Here is a 12,150-nt window from a genome sequence, read left to right on the forward strand (position 1 = left end):
ACTGCCAGGTGGAAAGGACAGTCCAGGGGCCCCACCAGGTCTCCTTTGACACCAAGTGTGTCATTCCTGGGTCTTAACAGTCTTAGCCCATCTGTTGATACATGTACTTTCCCTTGGTCCAAAACTGGAAGTCTGAAATACAGTTGATTTTTATATATTGGTGATGTATCCAGTGACATTGGGTAAATTATTTTCAAATAAGAATAATAGATCTTTATATTGTTGGATTTTTCATGCATACAATTTGTAATCTGTGAGTATTACAGCTTATTCTATCCATTCATGCTTCTCATCTTTTTCTTTTTCTTTTTCTTTATTTAATTGGTTGATTCTTCCAGTGCTGAATAGATTAAGTGGTCAGTGTGAACAGTCTTTTCAGAGTCTCAATCATAGGCAGAAAGATTTCAAGTGTTTACCTTTAAAAATTATTTCTTTTACAGATTTTTAAAAATGCACTAGTAAATGGCATGTGAGCGAGTTCCCTTCAATTTCTAGTGAGCCCAGAGTTTTGTTGGATTTTGCCAAATACTTTTCCTGATTCTATTGATAGAATCATGTGGGATATTTGTTTTGATTCAAGTATATTGGGGTGACAATTTTTAGTAAAGTTACATAGATTTCAGTTGTACAATTCTGTAATACATCATCCATATATCACGTTGTGTGTTCACCACCCAGTCAGTTCTCTTTCCATCACCATTCACCATATATTTGATCCCTTTTACCCTCTCTACCATCCCCCTTCCCCCTTACCCTCTGGTAACCACTTAATTATTGTCTGTGTCTCTGAGTTTTTGTTGCTTCATTTGCTTGTCTTGTTCCTTTGTTGTTTTCAATTTTATATCCCACATATCAGTGAAATCATATGGTTCTCTACTTTTTCTCTCGGACTTATTTCATGTAGCATAATAATCTCAAGTTCCATCCATGTTTTTGCAAATGGTACTATTTCATCTGTCTTATGACAGAATAGTATTCCACTGTGTGTATATATATACCACATCTTCTTTATCCAATCATCTATTGAAGGACACTGGTTGTTTCCATGTCTTGGTACCCTAAATAAAGCTTCAATGAACATAGGAGGACGTATATCTTTATGGAAATGTTTGCAGAGTTTTTGGGGTCATATGGTAATTTTATTCTTAATTTTTTGAGGAACCTCCACACTGCCTTCCATAGCGGCTGCACCAGTCTGCATTCCCACCAAGAGTGTATGAAAGTTCCTTTTTCTCCACAGCCTCTCCAACACTTGTTAACTATTTGTCTTGTTGATGATAGCCATTCTAACTGGGGTGAGGTGATATCTCGTTATGGTTTTCATTTGCATTTCTCTCATGATTAGTGGTGTTGAGCATTTTTTCATATATCTATCGGCCATCTGTGTGTCCTCTTTGGAGAAAAGTCTATTTAGGTCCTTTGCCCATTTTTAAATAGGATTGTTTGCTTTTTGGTAGTTGAGTTATATGAGTTCCTTATATATTTTGGATATTAGTCCCTTATTGGAGGCATTGTTTGTAGAAATCTTCTCCCATTCGGTTGGTTGCCTCTTTATTTTGTCGATGGGTTCTTTTCCTGCGCAGAAGCTTTTGAGTTTGATATAGTCCCATTCATTTATTTTAGCTTTTATTTCCCTTGCCTTTGAAGTCAAATTCATAAAATGCTCTTTGAACCCAAGGTCCGTAAATTTAGTACCTATGTTTTCTTCTATGCGGTTTATTGTTTCAGGTCTTAACATTTAGGTCTTTGATCCATTTTCAGTTTATTTTGGTACATGGCGACAGATAGCAGTTTAGTTTCATTCTTTTGCATGTGGCTTTCCTTCCAATTCTCCCAGCACCATTTATTGAAGAGGCAGTCTTTTCTCCATTGTATATTTTTGCTTCTTTGTCAAAAATTATCTGTCCATATTTATGTGGGTTTGTTTCTGGGTTTTCAGTTCTATTCCGTTGGTCGGTGTGTTTGTTTTTCTTCTATTACCATACTGTTTTGATGATTGTTGCCCTGTAGTACAAGCAAAAGTCAAGGAGTGTAATACCTCCAGCATTGTTCTTTTTCCTTAGGATTGCTTTGTCTATTTGGAGTCTTTTGTGCTTCCATACAAATCTGATGATTTTTTGTTCTATTTCTTTAAAAAATGCCATTGGAATTTTGATGGGGATTGCATTAAATCTGTATATTGCTTTGTGTAATATAGCCATTTTAACTATGTTGATTCTTCCAATCCATGAGCACAGAATGTCTTTCCATTTCTTTGTGTCTACTTCCATTTCTTTTAAAATTGTCTTACAGTTTTCCATATATTGGTCATTCACATCCTTGGTTAAGTTTATTCCTGGGTATTTTATTCTTTTTGTTGCAATTACAAATAGGATTTTAAAAAATTTCTTCTTCTGAGATTTCATTATTAGTATAGGGGAATGCAGTGGACTTTTGTGTATTGATTTTGTAGCTGGCAACTTAACCATATTCGCTTATCGTTTCTAATAGCTTTTTGGTGGAGTCTTAGAGGTTTCTATATATAGCATCATGTCATCGGCAAAAAGTGACAATTTAACTGCTTCATTCCCAATTTGGATGCCTTTTATTACTTTCTCTTGCTGATTGCTCTGTCGAGGACTTCCAACACTATGTTGAAAAGCAGAGGTGATAGGGGACAGCCCTGTCGTGTTCCTGAACTTAGAGCAAAGGGCTACAGTTTTTCACCATTAATTATGAGATCGGCGGAGGGTTTGTCATATATGGCCGTTATTGTGTTAAGGTATTTTCCTTCTGTACCCATTTTATTAAGTGTTTTAATCGTAAGTGGATGTTGTATCTTGTCAAATGCTTTTTCTGCATCTATTGATATAATCATGTGATTTTTTGTTCTTTATTTGGTGTATGTGGTGTATCACATTGATCGATTTGCATATGTTGAACCATCCTTGTGCCCCTGGGATGAACCCCACTTGGTCATGGTGTATGATCTTTTTAATGCATTGTTGAATTCAATTTGGCAGAATTTTGTTCAGGATTTTCAGATCTGTGTTCATCACAGATATTGGTGTGTAATTTTCTTTTCTTGTGTTAACCTTACCATATTTTGGTATCAGGGTAATGTTGGCCTCATGAAATGAGTTACGGAGTATTGTCTTTTCTTCAATTTTTTGGAAGACTTTGAGTAGGACAGGTATTAGATCCTCTCTGAATGTTTGGTAGAATTCACTAGTGAAGCCACCTGGTCCCGGACTTTTGCTTTTGGGAAGGTTTCGGATGACTGATTCAATTTCCTTACTGTTGATCAGTCTATTTAGATTTTCCAGTTTTTTGTGATTCAGTCTAGGAAGGCTATATATTTCTAAGAATATGTCCTTTTCGTCTAGGTTATTGAATATGGTGGCATATAGTCCTTCATAATATTCTTGGATTAATCCTTTGTGTTTCTATGGCATCCGTGATAACTTCTTCTCTTTCATTTCCGATTTTGTTTATTTGTGTCTTTTCTCTTTTTATCTTAGTGAGTCTAGCCAAGAGTTTGTCAATCATATTAATCTTTTCAAAGAACCACCTCCTTGCTGTATTAATTTTTCTGTTGTTTTTCTGTTCTCTATTTCATTTAGTTCTACTCTGATTTTTATTATTTTCTTCCTTCTGCTGACTTTGGGTTTCATTTGTTCTTTTTTTCTAGTTCTTTAAGGTGTAACATGAAGTTATTTATCTGGGATTTTTCTTCTTTCTTGAGGTAGTCCTGATTGGGGACATAAATATTGATGACTGTTATGTCTTCTTGTTGTATGGTCCCCTTTACCATTATGAAATGTCCATCTTTGTCTCTTGTCGCCTTTTTTATCCCAAAGTCTGTTTCATTTGATATCGGTATGGCTACACCTGCTTTATTCTGAATACCATTTGCTTGGAATGGCAATTTCCACGCTTTCACTTTGAATCTCTATTTGTCCTTGTAGCTGAGATGTGTCTGTTGGAGACAGCATATGGTTGGATTTAGTTTCTTGATCCAGTCTGTTACTCTGTGCCTTTTTATTGGTGAGTTCAGTCCATTTACATTTAGGGTAATTACTGATATATGAGGATTTCCTGTCATTCTATCTTTGGTTTTCTGGTAGAACAGCGTCTCCAATGTTTCTTTGCCTTTTTGTTGCTGTCTATTATTTCAGTGTGGTGGTATTCTATGATTTTTCCCTCTGTTTCTTCTTTTTTTTATGTTACATATTTCAGTTCTGGACTTTTGTTGAGTGGTTACCATTAAGTTTATGTAAAAGAAATTTTTATATTTAGAGTATTCCATTTTCTTCTCTCCTTTCTCCATTCCCTTTTGCCAGTTCAGGCCCTTGCTCTCTCCTGTTTTATGTTTCTGTTGTCACAAATTATCCCTATTTATGCTGCGAGTTGATTTCTGCACTGCAGTAACAAGTTGTCTTTTTCCTCTTTTTTTTTAAGTGTTTTTTTCTTCTTACCCTGTATGTTATGTTTAAGTGTATAGTGTCCTATTTGGTGTAGGGGTTGCCATTTCCTGCTTCTGTCTGTCTGTTTGTAATACTACTCATGGTTTTGTATTCTTTTGCTTTTTTGTTACAGGTGGAATAGCTTCCTTGAGTATTTCTTGTAGCGTAGGTCATGTGTTCAAAATTCCCTCAGCTTCCGTATGTCTGGAAAGGCCTTTATTCCTCCTTTTCATCAAAAGGATATCTTTGCTGGATATATGTTTCTTGACTCGTAATTTCTCTCTTTCAATAGTTTAAATGTTTGATTCCACTCCCTCCTGCTTATAGAGTTTCCGCTGAAAAATCAGATGAGAATCTAATGGGCTTTGCTTTGTACGTTACTGTCTTCTTTTCCCTCCCTGCCTTGAGGATTTTTTCTTTGTCTTTAATTTTTTTTTTTAAGTTTCAGCTGTACAAACCAATGTAATAGTTAAACATTTATCATTTACACCCCTCACAAAGTGATAACCTCCCTCTCCCAATCTACTATCCTTTTTCTTTGTCATTAATTTTTGACATCTTTAATACAATGTGCCTTGGAGAAGGTCTGTTGGGATTGAGGTCATTAGGTGTTCTGGAATTGTGTTTTCTACTTCTGTGAAAAATGTCATTGGAATTTTAATCAGGGTTGCATCGAATCTGTAGATCATATTGTAATATGCATGTAGATCAGTAGTGTGCATGTTTTAATTAAGTATTTGAAGCTGTAAATATGGGATATCTTTCCATTTATCTATGTCTTTTTCAATTTCTTTCATTGAAATCTTATAGTTTTCGATGCACAAAACTTTCACATCCTTGGTTAATATGATTTGTAAGAATCTTATGTTTTAGATAGTGTTGTAAATTGAATTGTTTTATTTTTTTTGAGGTATACCATGGTTAGTGTATACAAATGCAACTGAATTTTGTATAATGATTTCGTATCCAGGCAGTGTACTGAATTTGTTTATTGGAATATTTTTTGGTGGAGTCTTTAGGATTTTCTATATATAAAGTCATATCATCTGCAAACAGAGAATTTTACTTCTTCTTTTCTGAGTTAGATGCCCTTTATTTTTTTTTCTTGCCTGATTGCTCAGGCTAGGACTTGCAGTACTATATTGAATAGAGTGGTGAGAGTGGTCATTTTCATCTTGTTCCTGATCTACGAAAAAAAACTTTCAGCTTTTCAATATTGAGTATGATATTAACTGTGGGCTTGTCATATGTTACCTTTATTTTCTTGAGGTATGTTCATTCTATACCCTACTTGTTGATAGTTTTTATCATGAAAGAATGCTATATTTTTTCCAAATGCTTTTTCTTTTTTCTTTTTTCCTTCTTGTGTCTCGTTTTTATCTCATAGAAAAGTGCATGTTAAGTATTAACACTGAAAAACTTTTTTCATTTGACTTGAGACAAACACCACTACTGCATATTTAAATAAGGATATATTATGTAAAACTTTTATTCAGAAACTGAAAGCAGATTAAATAAATGTAATGTACAACATGGGAATATAGTCAATAATATTATATTAACTTTTAAGGTAGTCACAGATGGTAACTAGATTTATTATGGTCACCACTTCGCAATGTATACAAATTTTAAATCACTATATTGCACACCTGAATCTAATATAATATCATACATCAATTATATCACAATAAAAAGAGGAAAATGCTATCAATTTAAACGGGTAAAAAATCACGAAGACTTTTTTCAAATGCTTTTTCTTTATCTGGTGGAATGATCATATGATTTATATCTTTCACTGTATTAAGGTGGTAAAACATTTATCAATTTGCATATGTTGAAACATTCTTGTAGCTAAGAGTAAATCGCATCTGATTATGGTTTATGAAACGTTTACTGTGTGGTTGAATTGAGTTTGCTAGTATTTTGTTGGTATGTTTGCATCTATATTCAACTAGCATATTGGCCTATAGTTTTTTTTCTTTGATCTATTTTGCTGTTGATGCCCTCTATTGCACTGTTCATTTCATTCATTGAATTCTTCAGCTCCAGAATTTATGTTTTATTATTATTTTGTGTGTGTGTTCAGTCAGTTCTCCTTCCATCACAATATATTTGACCTCATTTTCCCTCATCTACCACTTTAAAAAAAAATAATAATTTCTGTCTCTGTTAAATTTCCCATTTAGTCCATGTATAGTTTTCCTGATTTCATTGAATTGCTATTCCATGTTTTCTTATGACTCTTTGAACTTCTCAAAACAGATCTTTTGAATTATGTATTGGGTACATTTCAGATCTTTGTGCCTTTGGGTTCAGTTATTGACCGTTATATGATCTTTGGTGATCTTTGGTGACAGTTATATGTCATTGTTTGTTTTTCTTCATGTTCTTTAGAGTTTTCCGTTCTTGTTTTTGCATTTGAAGTAGTAGCAGTCACCTCCTTCCAGCTTTACCAGCTGCCTTCAGGTGAGAGATGCTTTTGTTTGTTTTTCTTATTTTCTGGTGCTCTCTGACCTTGTATGGAACACACACCAGCTTCATGCTTCCTGCTCCCTCTTGTGGCAGGATTCTTAGCTTGTATGTCTGGTCTTGATCTTACAATGCATGTGGCCGGCAGTTAGGAATCTCTCTTGTTTTCCGAAACGTGGCGCTACAGCTCAAGTTTGTGGTGGTTTCCTTGCCGGTCGACGTAGGTTTGTTTTCAGCACACACTCCCCATCTGTTGAAGGTTGCTCTCTGCCTGGACTTCTACAAAGGCTCTCTTGGCCATGGCAGTCGGCCCACTTCCTTGTTTTGTGGTTCTGCCAGACCCTGGCCAGGAGAGGTTGGAGTCAGTTCACAGTCTCCTGCTTGTGCCAGGACCTGTCTGCCCATTTCCCAATGCACTGGAAGGGAAAAACCTCCCAGGTCCCCTGGTGTGTGGTGCTGGATCCCACAGCTCCCACAGAGGCAATTTATTTTGGGATAGATGCTGAATTTAAGACTTTAAAAGAGGCCCAATTAGGAGAGGCATCTTTTGTCACCACGATAGTGATGTCACTCTCTCAGTGTTTCTGTCCTTCCTTACCATGGAAGCCAAATTCCACCTTGTGTGTTTGCTTGGTTTGGGGCAGGACTCAGGGGCCCTGGAGACAAGTCAGCCTAGAACTGAGGTGTCACCCGATTCCCTATATTCTTTCTGCCTGTCCTGAACTCTGACTCAGGGAAAGCAGGACCCAGGTTCTCGTCCTGAGTCAGCCTCTGACAGCCTGGCTCTCAATGGGACACACCTCTTATTTCCTCAGCTCTCCATGAGTGGCATTTACTTTCTGTCTTTGGCTAGTCCATAAAGAAATATTTGCTGATCACCTACTACATCCAAGGCTTTGGTGCCAGAGGCAGAAATACATGGGTGTTTAGCACAGCAAAGTTAGGTAACACATCCGTCATGTCTGAGGATTACCGTTTGGTTGTCGTGATGGTGGTGAGAACAGGAAAGATCTACTCTCACAGCAATGTTGAAGGGTAGCACAGACTACTGTTAGGACAGGCCCCACGCTGTACATTAGATCCCCAGAACTTATGCATCTTATAACCGGAAGCTTGTACTCTTGGCTTATAATGTTTGGAACTTAAAAATAATATTATTAATACATTTGTTCATCTGTCCATTTTTACATCCATCCATCCAACCGTGCACCCATCTATTCACCCTCCCACACATCTATCCATCATCCATTTATTCTGTAAAGTTCTATCTAAGGAAAGTCAACTCCATCTCACACACATTCCTAGGATTAAAAAACTGAAATATGTTGACTAAATGGGCATAAAGTGTCAAGTACTCAGGATGAATAATACCTGGAGGTGACGAACCACATTGTACTTACAGTTAACAGGACTGTACTGTGCCCTGAAAGTTTTGTTAAAGGTGAGATCTTGTGTTGATGTTCTTAGCACAATAAAATACCATTTAAAGAAAGGGCAGAAATATGTGATAGCATCGTATGGCTCTTGCCCTCGAGGAATGATTAGTCTTGGCGAAGATCCAGAGATAAAGCAATCACTAACAAGTATGTGATATATTAGGATATGTGTCAGGCAGGACAACCCCCTGGAGCTAGGACAGGGGATCAAAACTTGTCTGGGATGAGATGGAGACGTTGTTTGGTGAGGTGACCTTTGAGCACAGAGTTGAGGCTGAGAGAGACTTCCTTCCTAAGGGGACGGGGACTGTGTTAGAGAATTCCAGGTGGAGACAGCGGCACATGGAAGAAGCCTTCACACTCCACGTGGGAATTCCATTACATGCCCTTCATCTTTTAAGGTGTGCTCTTTGTGTTCTTCTGTGAGTGGCTGTAACCCATTTCCAGTTGCCTCCTCAGCTATGATTTAAATAAAAATGTTAGCTTGTGTTTATTTTACATCTGCGTAAGAGTAAGGATTTTACCTTTTACATGAATTGCTCTATACCAAAATATATTTATGAAGAGGAAGTGTTGGTCATAAGTTGTGCATGTCTGTGTCTTAACTTCCTCCTCCCACCAGCAGAAAAGTCCAGCAGCACACCTGCAGTGGTGGGTGCCCTGCAGAGCTGAGCTCAGCACACAGATTTAACACCTATCGCTACAGGGCAAGTTCAGCACCGTTGTGACAATGAGCACAAAGGAGACAAGCAGGGCACTATGAGGAGCAAACAGGACTGTTCTCTTTGCCCTGCACTGTGGGTTTTTCTACCAAACGCTCCCCTTCATGCCCGTGCCTGACGTTCTTGCAACAGCACCCACCACATCTTCCCTGAAACACGGCTGAGTCATTCCAGCCTCCACGGTGCCCCCGTATTCTTTTCTCAGAACTGAGCTCTCCTCTTCACCCTGTGGTCCTGCCTTCAAGTTTTAGTGATCAGTGAGTTGGGTTAGTGCTCAGAATTGGAAAGGAAAGCGGACCTTTATTTAAATATTGACAGTCTTCCACTGTCTGTGACCTCGGGCAGTAACAGAAAGTCTCTGAGCCTCATTGTCCTCACTGGGACCAACATGTCATGCACCCCAGTGCTCAGCGTCGCTGTGGGGTTAGTGTTGCCTTGTTCGTGGAGGAGGCTGGGTCGTTGTTAATTTCCACCAGGTTAAGACGTCCGGGAGTTTGTGCGTGGAAGGTTCGTGGTGTCAGAGCCCACAGGCAAGGTGGAGGGTGGAGATTATATTCCTCCCAGAAATGTAACTCAGGCACTCAGTGTTTTCCCACAGCTGATTTTGCCATTGTTTTTTTCCTTTTGTCCCTTATGTGGATGTATTAAGATTGTGAGCCCAATAAACTTTAATTTAAAATAAAGATTTTCACATCACGATTTCTTTGAATCCGTGGCATCAAACTGAGGTGGAAATTCCCAGGACCTTTACAATAGAAGGAAACATACACGCACAGGAGGCTCATCAGTGAGGTGCTGCAGGGGGCTCGTGCTCACGTGCACAGATGAGTCTGCCCATTCCATTCCCGCTACGCGACAGGCCACTCACACTGGCATCTCGAGGCTGACCACGAAGTGAGTATTTACACCCAGGAAATCGGCAAATGCCATGTCTCAGGGCTTTTGAAAATACAGTATTTTCTGAGAGCTGGTTTACCACCCGACAGTCATGGGAAACACCAGTGCGCTCATTCACACATGATATTTTTGGACAAACTATACCAGGTATCATCTGATAAAAAGAGAAGTGCTCCATGGGTCCAGACACAGTTTTTCCAGAATGATATTGGATTTATCTTTTGCAAACTGGACTTGATATTCATCCATTTATTCAGTTATGAAACCGGTTCGATGTCCTGAGCTGAAAAGATGCACACATCAGGGAATGTAGTAAATAAAAGTGAAAACAAAAGTTTCACATGAAAGTTGGCCAGAGAGTGGAGGTGAGTACAGGTGTGGATGCAAACCCATAATGTGGTTTGTAGACTCACAACATAGGGTTGAGAAAGAGGGAAGTCCAATCAAGGAAAATCAATAGTGGTGTGAAGTGAACTTACCACTTTCTAATTATAGAAAAGCCTCTATAGCCTTTTCCTGCACATGAACCACCACTACACCTTTGATATTCTTAGCAGACAGCTCCCCCATTTCATCCTCAGATTTCTTTCCAGAACGTGTTGGTATCATCAGATTCATTGCCAAGGTTGTACCTTGCTGAATGGTGGGGTGTCTCTGTGTTCCCGTCCTGGCTGCACTGTGGGTCCTTCTCTGACTGTGCCACGCTTCAAACAGCAGCATTCCAAGGACCACCAGGATCAAGCCCGCCACGCCCATCCGGGTGACATTCCCCATTGTGTATTCTTGGGTGTCTGAGGCTGGAGATTGTGGGCAAAGAGGTCAGGGTGTTCAGGGCAGACTGCAGTCACAGCAGGACCCTGCGTGTGCAGCAGGGCACCTGCCTTCCGCCGACTGCTTTTGACCCTGTGTGCCCAGTCCCTTAACTGAGGATTTCTCCTTACTCACCGGTCTTGGTACCTGAATTGTTTTCTGAGGGCTCCATGATATCAGCTGCTCCTAGGAAGCAAAAACAGATAGGGTGTGGGAGAGGTGATATAGGAATGCTTAAGAATCACTCCTCTGATCTCCAGTTTGTCTCTACAACTAATAATGCCCGTCTCACTCGCTTCCAGTGAACATCTTTGGCGTCTCTTCTTACATCTAATTAGGAAGCAAAGGTGAACATGTGGGGCTCTAATTTGTCTTCAGGTCAGGGACAGGAAGAAGTGAAGGGCTGGGTCTACTTTTTCATTTCTCCACCTCAGCCAGCTCCTTTTGTCTCTCAGTTGTGAATATAATTTCCATGTCACATTCCTTTCTTCCATTTACCAAACCTTTTGCAAATAAATGATGCAATATACAGAACATACCAGGCAATATTTTACTGTCAAGCATTACTGTGACTAACACAACCTGTACCTATTCATTCAGTTTGTACTCTAATTGGAAGATTAATAAGAAAAAGGAAAAAAATAAATAATAAAATAAAATATTTAGATGGAAAGCTGGACGAAAATACAGATATATATAGGTTTAAGTTAGGCTGTGGTAATTTGACAATTGAATAACCAGGAAATGCCAGGGAAATCTGGGAGGGGAAGCGAACACCAACACACGTTCTTACAGGAGAGGTTTTGCAGGGTGGACTTAGCCGACTGACCACCTGGTGCTCATGGCAATTGTGCAGAAATCCTGCCTTTCTCTCTGTCCTCCAAATAATCGCAGTGGTTGTTTGTGGACTCAGGACAAGCTGAGAGTGGACTGGTGTTCCAAGTAAGAGTAAGTCCTGTACCTTCTGCCACAGGGATTCACTGGCACCAAAGCTCGGAAGTGAATGAGCCTTTTGAAATCCAGGGTAGGATTCTGCCTTCACAGAGGGAAGAACCAAGTTCCAGATATGCATAGAATTTTGTCATTGGGCTGTATCTCATGGGAGAGGCTGAGGAAACTCAGCTTCAGCTTGTACTCCCAGTGGATCCCCAAGCACCCTGACCCTAAAACGGGAGCCCCCCTGTTTTCTCTACTCTTTATATGTAGGCCTGATCCCACAGGGGCCGGGATGACTCTCAGGGGCCTAGAACCAGCACCACAGACAGTGGCTGGCAGGGCATGTGCTGTTCTCCCCCCTCAGCTGGGCGTGTCCCCATTGTGCCTTTCCTGTCACACTGCCCCCCAGAAAGGCACCGGGACTTCCAGGCTACC

General features: G+C 39.4%; 1 protein-coding gene and 1 long non-coding RNA gene across 5 annotated transcripts in view; both read right to left on the reverse strand.

Moving 5' to 3' along the window:
* The window catches only part of LOC117034503 (leukocyte immunoglobulin-like receptor subfamily B member 3), an 89,298-nt gene that overhangs the window by 19,463 nt on the left and 57,685 nt on the right, over positions 1-12,150 (reverse strand). The gene's annotated exons all lie outside the window — the stretch shown is intronic.
* Positions 9,535-11,394, reverse strand: LOC117034518 (uncharacterized). Its single transcript, XR_004425101.1, has 3 exons — positions 10,915-11,394; positions 10,602-10,766; positions 9,535-10,252 (listed from the first exon to the last, which is right to left on the reverse strand). It is a non-coding gene; the product is annotated as an uncharacterized LOC117034518 (long non-coding RNA).

The sequence above is a fragment of the Rhinolophus ferrumequinum genome, chromosome 15, assembly GCF_004115265.2.
Source record: "Rhinolophus ferrumequinum isolate MPI-CBG mRhiFer1 chromosome 15, mRhiFer1_v1.p, whole genome shotgun sequence".
NCBI classification, from domain to species: domain Eukaryota; kingdom Metazoa; phylum Chordata; class Mammalia; order Chiroptera; family Rhinolophidae; genus Rhinolophus; species Rhinolophus ferrumequinum.